We start from the raw sequence: 6845 nt of genomic DNA on the forward strand, positions 1-6845 counted from the left end.
CCCACATTGCTGGGGTAAAACACCATTGATAAATGAAGTACCCGGTGATTCAAGCATTTGAAACATCACAGAAACATTTTTTAGCCAAATTTGTGGCATACCTAACACACCCACAGAGTCTCTACGCACTTGCTCCAAGACTAGGAATTTTGTTACTTTTTCTCATAAATCACCACCGCTGACAGTTTTAGTAAAATACTGTATCCTTCCAAGTTCTCCATGTTGCCAGCTCTCTATGACACGCTATACCACTTCCTTTAATATCCGCTGGTGTGAGTATTAATGAATAACTCTCAAAATTATTGGTGGCCTGGCTTTATTCTGAACTATAATTACAGGTCATTGACTGAAGATGTTCCTTTCACTTCCTTCCATTCCCTTATTCTCTCCAGCCCCCAAATGTCTGGAAGTCTCAAGAAAACACAGAACTGACCCTGTAAGGTCTGTAAGGCCAAGACCCAAAAGGTCAGCAAGGCAAATAAGACAGTGCTTAGTTGATACACTCTTTTTTGTTTCCTTTGCTCTGAAATATGCTATTGCTTCAAATATCCTTTAGTTAGTATTTAATGACTAGAATAAGGAGGCTTATTTTTAACCTTTGTTGCCATGTTCTAAATTCAAGGAGCAGTGCTTTGTAATTGCTGAAACAATTGAAAATGTGGAGTGCAAAGTCTTCCAGCAGAGTCAGAAAGGCAGCAACCAAGGGGGCATTTAAGGACAGAGCAACATCAAGCTGTTGTCAAAACTAAACTGAGTGGTAAGCTCAGTTTTCCAGAAACTGATTAATGAAGGGGAAAAGATAACTTGTCCTGGAAGAAGAAAAAAAGAACTTTGTAAAAGAACTTTGTATTATTTGCTAGGAGAGGAGTGGCTGCTTCTTTTCCAAGCTTGAGAGGAAAATGAGTGAAGATTTTCTTATATGTTAGCAGACTTCTGTGGGTTACCAGATTACTAAAGTGGGAGATGGTCAATACTGAGTCCAAAAGAAAGAGGCTATAATCCAATATTAAATACTGTTGCTTCAAGGCAGGTACTCACAGAACAAAGCAGTTACACTGGGATCCTGACTGTGACTCCAGACATCCCTTATTGAGAGCTTGCTTATAAAGATCCCTGTTGTGCTCTGTATAGGAGGGGATATATGGGACTGAGATGATCTTTGTGGGAGTGTTCTCAAACCATGATATAAAAATGTGGGAGGCCCTTCAGGCAGAGACTGATCAATGTCATCTGTCTGTGAAACACCACATACACTGGGAATGATGTATAAATAATAAGCCTATTGTGCAACTAGTCTGTTGCAAACTGGGTCAGGCTCCCAGGTGGTGTGAGTGGAGGCTGTTCGACTGAAGTCTGCTGAAGCCAGGTCTCCCAGCAGTTGAAAATCAATGTGGCTCCATTGAAGTCATAGCAGGGATAGATTCTGTAGGCCTTTAAAGCTGGTTCCGTGGTGGTCCATCCTTGATGCATTTCCAACATTATGCCTTTCTTCACCTCTTCTACCTCAACACATCGTTTTGCTTAAGCAGGTGAGAGCTATGGTTTCAACCTGTTCGCAGCCTCAGCTAATGCATGGCACTGTCCATTACAAAGGCTGTAAAAGTACAAAATGCGTATTAAAAAACAAAATTACTTTGAAGTAATATTTTCAATGCAGTCATTTTCACAGAGAAATTAACCTCCGGTGAACCAAAAGTTCAAGTCTGCTCTCAGCTACATTCGTACATGGCTTGTGATCTTTTCACATAGTCACTGGCAGAGTCCCATGCATCCATGTTTCTCGGTATTTTAGTGCAGTATTTCATTGCGTTTACCTTAATTTTCCTCAGTTTTTTTCTACATGTAGATGACTGCTAGCTGCAGTGCCGCTACTCTGCTAAACCACTCTGGCCGTGTGGTTTGCTGGGTAGGACTAGTTCTGCTTGTTTGGTTAGGGTTTTTTTAATGTTGTGAATGTAGCCATGATCTTCACCCCCTTCGCATGCAAGCATTAGTGTTGACACTAAGTCCTTGCTGGAGCTGGTTCTGGCAGCTTTCGACAAGTAGTAATTATGCTCTTTTACTTGAACTAGCAAGACTGGGAAATTAAATTGCGTGCACATCTTCCCTTTCTATCAGCCTTGCGGGATTACTGGGAAGGATCCTGGCAGACCGTGCAAAGCAGCAGCTCAGACCTCAGCTGTCAGTTCTGGAGGGCTGCGAGGAAACGCAAACAGGCTCCCAAGGAAGCTCAAATAGAATAACAACTCGGAAAGGAAGCAACTTGTTTCTGTGACTCTGAATTGGGTAATGAAAAATCAGCTTCTGTAAATTATTGTCAGTGATGAGAGGGAAAGGGGCAGTGGTTTAATTTTTAGTCCATCCTACTCTAAAAAATTATTCTGAGAGTCATGACCTGGGAATTCTATGAGAAACACATCCCAGTGGACCCAGTAATAACCTGCCATGTATAAGTCCCTGGTTCTTAGCAGGAGATGGTCCTCTCAAGCCCTTTAGTGGCCTGGTTGTGCTGTTAAGGGTGTGCCCTGCTGACAGTCTTGCTTTTTCAATTAGGCTTTTCCTCCACAGATTTTAGTATATATTTTGCCAAACTGAAGGCTAAGGAAGGGCTTTGTGACAGAACATATTTATGGATTTCATTCTGAGGAAATGCTGTACGTGAACTAGGACTGATTGCAACAGAGCAACTGCACAGAAAGGCTCGGACTTACCAGCTAAGAAAAAAGTAATCTGAACCACTACATTTTCAGAGTTAAGTGACCCCAGGATTTGGACATCTTCAAGCTCTCATCACACAAGTGTTTACATGCATTAAGGTGACCTGAGATGGCTGAGCCTCGGGCATGTGACTGCTACTCTTATTTATGGAGCAGTCCCAGTGGATGCAGTGCTTTGCTAAATATTTAAAGACGTTCCTTGTCCCAAAGTGCTTAGGCCTAGGATTTTCATTTATTCATAGATTCATAGAGCTTAAGGCCAGACGGGACCATTAGATCATTTTTTCTGATCTCCTGTGTGGCACACAACAAAAATTCTCACTCAGTAACTCCTACATCAGGCCTGTGTCTTGGAGCTGAGGTAGCACAGATGGCTTAGCAAGGCATCACATTTTGATTTAAAAACATTGAACAGTAGAAAATCCACTACGTGACTTGGTTAATTGTTCTAGGGACTAATTCCCTTGCTATGAAAAAACACGTTTCAAGTAGCTTGAAACACACTAGGTTAAAAAATAAAAAAACCAACCCCAGGTGCTGAAATAAGGGGCTGGCCTGTTAAACATAGTGGAGGGAAAGACCCCAAAGGAATTTTGGAAGAAGCCTCAAACACAGCTTTGTAAAATCTTGAGGCTGAATTTCAGGAGAAGAAACTTTCCCTTATCTGCTGAGAGGTCTGCAATGGTATGGACACCTCAGGTTCCACCTAAAACTTCCCTAAGCAGTTGTGTGCTTCCCTGTGCTATGGCTATTCCTAGAAATGCTGCTTTTGTGGCTGAGCTGATCAGCTGGATACACTTGTCCTGCCTGAGGCCAGTTTAGAAGCTGAAAATCCCAAGACTATGCTAGAGTGGTCAGTTAGTCAGGTATGGAGTGCCCTGGTGCCCACAGGCAACACTGTTCTGGTAAAAAACAGATGTCGGGGCAGATTTTAGTGCGTATCAGTTTAGCTTCTCTAGTTTGCTGTCCTTCCCTGATGAAGTATCAGTTCTGGGGCTGAGCCAACACCCTCGGAGGTTTCTGTGCTGGTGGTGAAAATGCTATACACTGAGGCACACTGACGCTTTTAGTGCATTTAAAACAAAACGCTAAAACTGTGAAGTTGTGATGAAAATAGATAATAAATGATTTAGGGGCTGTATTACTTCTCAGGAGGGCACAGAATTGCCGGCAGCATTGGCAGAAATGGGAATTCCATCCACAGTAATAAAGCATCTGTATCTCTGTACCAGCAAGTTGAGTGGCAAGTATCTCTCAGAGCCATGCCAGTGTAATAAAGATAATATATCAACTTAAGAGAGATGCTGAGCTCTTTGAAAATAATTGTGTAGTTGGTGGCAAGCAATATTTTTTACTCTTTATATTGCAGAGAAATAAAACTGGGGTTTTTTTCTCCCTCTCTCTCCCTGCTGTGGTGCATTTAGGAAATTAAATGCAGACATCTACTCCTAATGCACTATTAGCTTGGAAAAATCATGACCGCAAATGGGAACAAATTCCAGAAGTGAAGGGTTCTCCCCCTACTTTACTGTGGTCAGATTGCTCACCTTTTGTATTTCCAACAAATATTGCTGGACTGAGGCTTACACATAAGGAAGTTCTTGACAATACAAAATTCTTAGGAAAGTGCTGTGTTTGTGCTTATTTGGGCTGTATGTTTCTCCAGAGGAAGAAAAAAAGTGATTTTCTAGCCAAATCTGTGGCAGCTCGTAGAGGACTGTTCCTGAGCTTGCAGCCAGATCATTGATTCACATGTGCGTTTGCTATCTATCTTTTATAGCAGTATGTACACAGCACTTTTAAAGGCCCCATATAAAAAGCAAACAAATGGATACTAGTTTTAAGTACTGAGTAAGCATGTACTGGGATGTTGCCAGAGCAATTGCATCAGGCTCCTGCAGGCAAAGAGGGAAGTTAAACCTGGAAGTTTATGGAGTCTTTGCAAACTGGCGTTTCACATTTTGTATACTTCGTAGCTGTTCAGCAGGAAGTTTATGATGAGGCTCTGGCCCTCGTATCCCAGAACCAGGATCGTCTGCTGCCATCTTACCTTGCCGGCCATGGGCTGCTGCTCTCTCACCTGCTGATGACCTGTGCTGGGTCTCCTTGCAGTGTATGATGATTCCTAAAGCTCCTTGGCAGAGACATGCTAAGGTTATGTTTGGACGGTCAGATAGTGCCAGGAAGAGAAGCATAGAAATATTCAAGTACTCAAAAATCTTTCACCTCTTCAAAAACCAGGCTGACAGAGCCAGAGCCAGTAGCAACCACCTGCCTGCTTTAACACTAGAGGGAGGCATCGCCTAAAAGAAATCACAAAGGCTTCTAAAATTGCGCAATTTAAAACGATTTATGTGTCTTGGAAGGGAACAAAACACTGATTTCTTTCTAAAGCCTCTGTTTTTATTGGAATACATTATGGGAGGCCTCATTTGTTGCCCAGAATGCTCTTGGCCAGCGTGAAATTCAACCTTCCTGATGAGGCAGGCAGATTCAGCTTGTGCTGCTCCGCTTTGTCTTAGCTGGGCTCCCCTGGGACAACCTTCTGCACAGGGCCTGGAGGTAGTTCAGCCTCTATAAATAGCTCATTGCTGAATTCTTGTGTGAGTAGATTTTGAAGGCTGTGCCAAAGGATAAAGAGTTGTGTTGTTTTAGTCCTCTTTAGACTGACACACTCAAACAGATTTCCCCGTCTGGCCTCAGTTTGTACTCAAAGCAGAGGCCAGGAAGATGAAATGTCAGTGCCTTACTCTGTATTTATTTCTCCCTAATTGCAAGCCTATAAGCAAAATAATAGGGATTGACTTAATGATGGTGGCTATGTAGGGAGGGTTGTGGTCCCTGAGGAGGCTTTCCCTCTCCCCTTTACCCCATTAGCTCCTCCCATTGCAGTTTGGATCCTGTGCCATATAAGGGGTAGATAATGCGCAGCTTCCTCATTCACGGTAGGACTGCTTCCTTATCTCTAAACTGCATTTTGCTAGGTTGCACGAAAAGACCATAGAAAAATGTGAGTATTTATCTGGGGGCTCCACAGCCGCCGACAGTAGCCCAGGGTGATATAAGGCATATATTGTACTGAGCAGAGACTTGGAAGTTTAATTTTTTAAAGCAGGGACCAGGTAGCTGAAAACCCTGCAAGTTAATTCCAGCAAAGGGGGAGAGGGGGTACCATTACCTCTTTTTTTCCCCCACTCCTTTTTTTGTCAGGAGTAAAGGTGGTTCATGGAGAAGGGACATGGGATAGTAGAAAGCACCCAGGAGCTCTGGGTAACCTCCCCAAATCTTTCAATGAGCTCTGTTCAATGGAGATGCCTCTTTTTTCTTCTTCTAGACTTGTATCTGCCTTGCCTCAGCTGGTGAGCACAGCTACACCTAGCAGGGAAAGGAGGAAAAAAATGCTCTGAGGCAGTCTTTTTCCAGTCAGGTAGGAGGGATGAAACACTGCTGAAAGAGAAAAAGAAGCAGAGCTGAGGTTTGCAGATGGGGGTAGAAGGAAATGTGTGGAGGGGGACTGTAGAGAAAAGAACAGATGTAAAGAGTGAGAGAAGGGCTGTTATGAAATCTGAGGACCTGAATTAATTGCTGAGCAGGGCAGTGCATAGGTATATGGGTGGCTGTTTTAAGTGGACTTAAATCTTTGAATTAATGTGAGGTATAGCACATATGCTGATGGGCCCAGGTGCTCTGAGATCACTGTGATGAAGGTCTTGAGAGATAGAAGGTCTGTTGTCAGAAGGTGCAAGTTACAGACACTTCAAATGGATGGCAGGAATTCAAAAGAATAATATAACGTGTAACTTACAGCTATCAAGACCCTGTTTAGAGTCGCTTGGATTTATCCTTTAACAAGTTCCAGACAGTGCCTTTCATCCTTTTGGCAACACTAAAAATGTCCTGAGTCACTGCTGAAGTGGGACTTGGTCCACTGTTCTGATTGCATCATTCTGCTCCAGCTCAGCCATATACTGCTTCTAATAAAGGAACTTTCACAGTCTCTGTCTGCAGTTTCATTCTGTTGAATCCCTTGGACACCTCATCATCTGTGATTTTCACCAAAGGCCTTGAGATACGTTTTGTTAAACAGCTAAAAGAAAATTGCATTGGGAAAGCTGCTGATGTGGTTCC

Source organism: Rissa tridactyla, chromosome 6 (assembly GCF_028500815.1).
Source record: "Rissa tridactyla isolate bRisTri1 chromosome 6, bRisTri1.patW.cur.20221130, whole genome shotgun sequence".
NCBI lineage: Eukaryota > Metazoa > Chordata > Aves > Charadriiformes > Laridae > Rissa > Rissa tridactyla.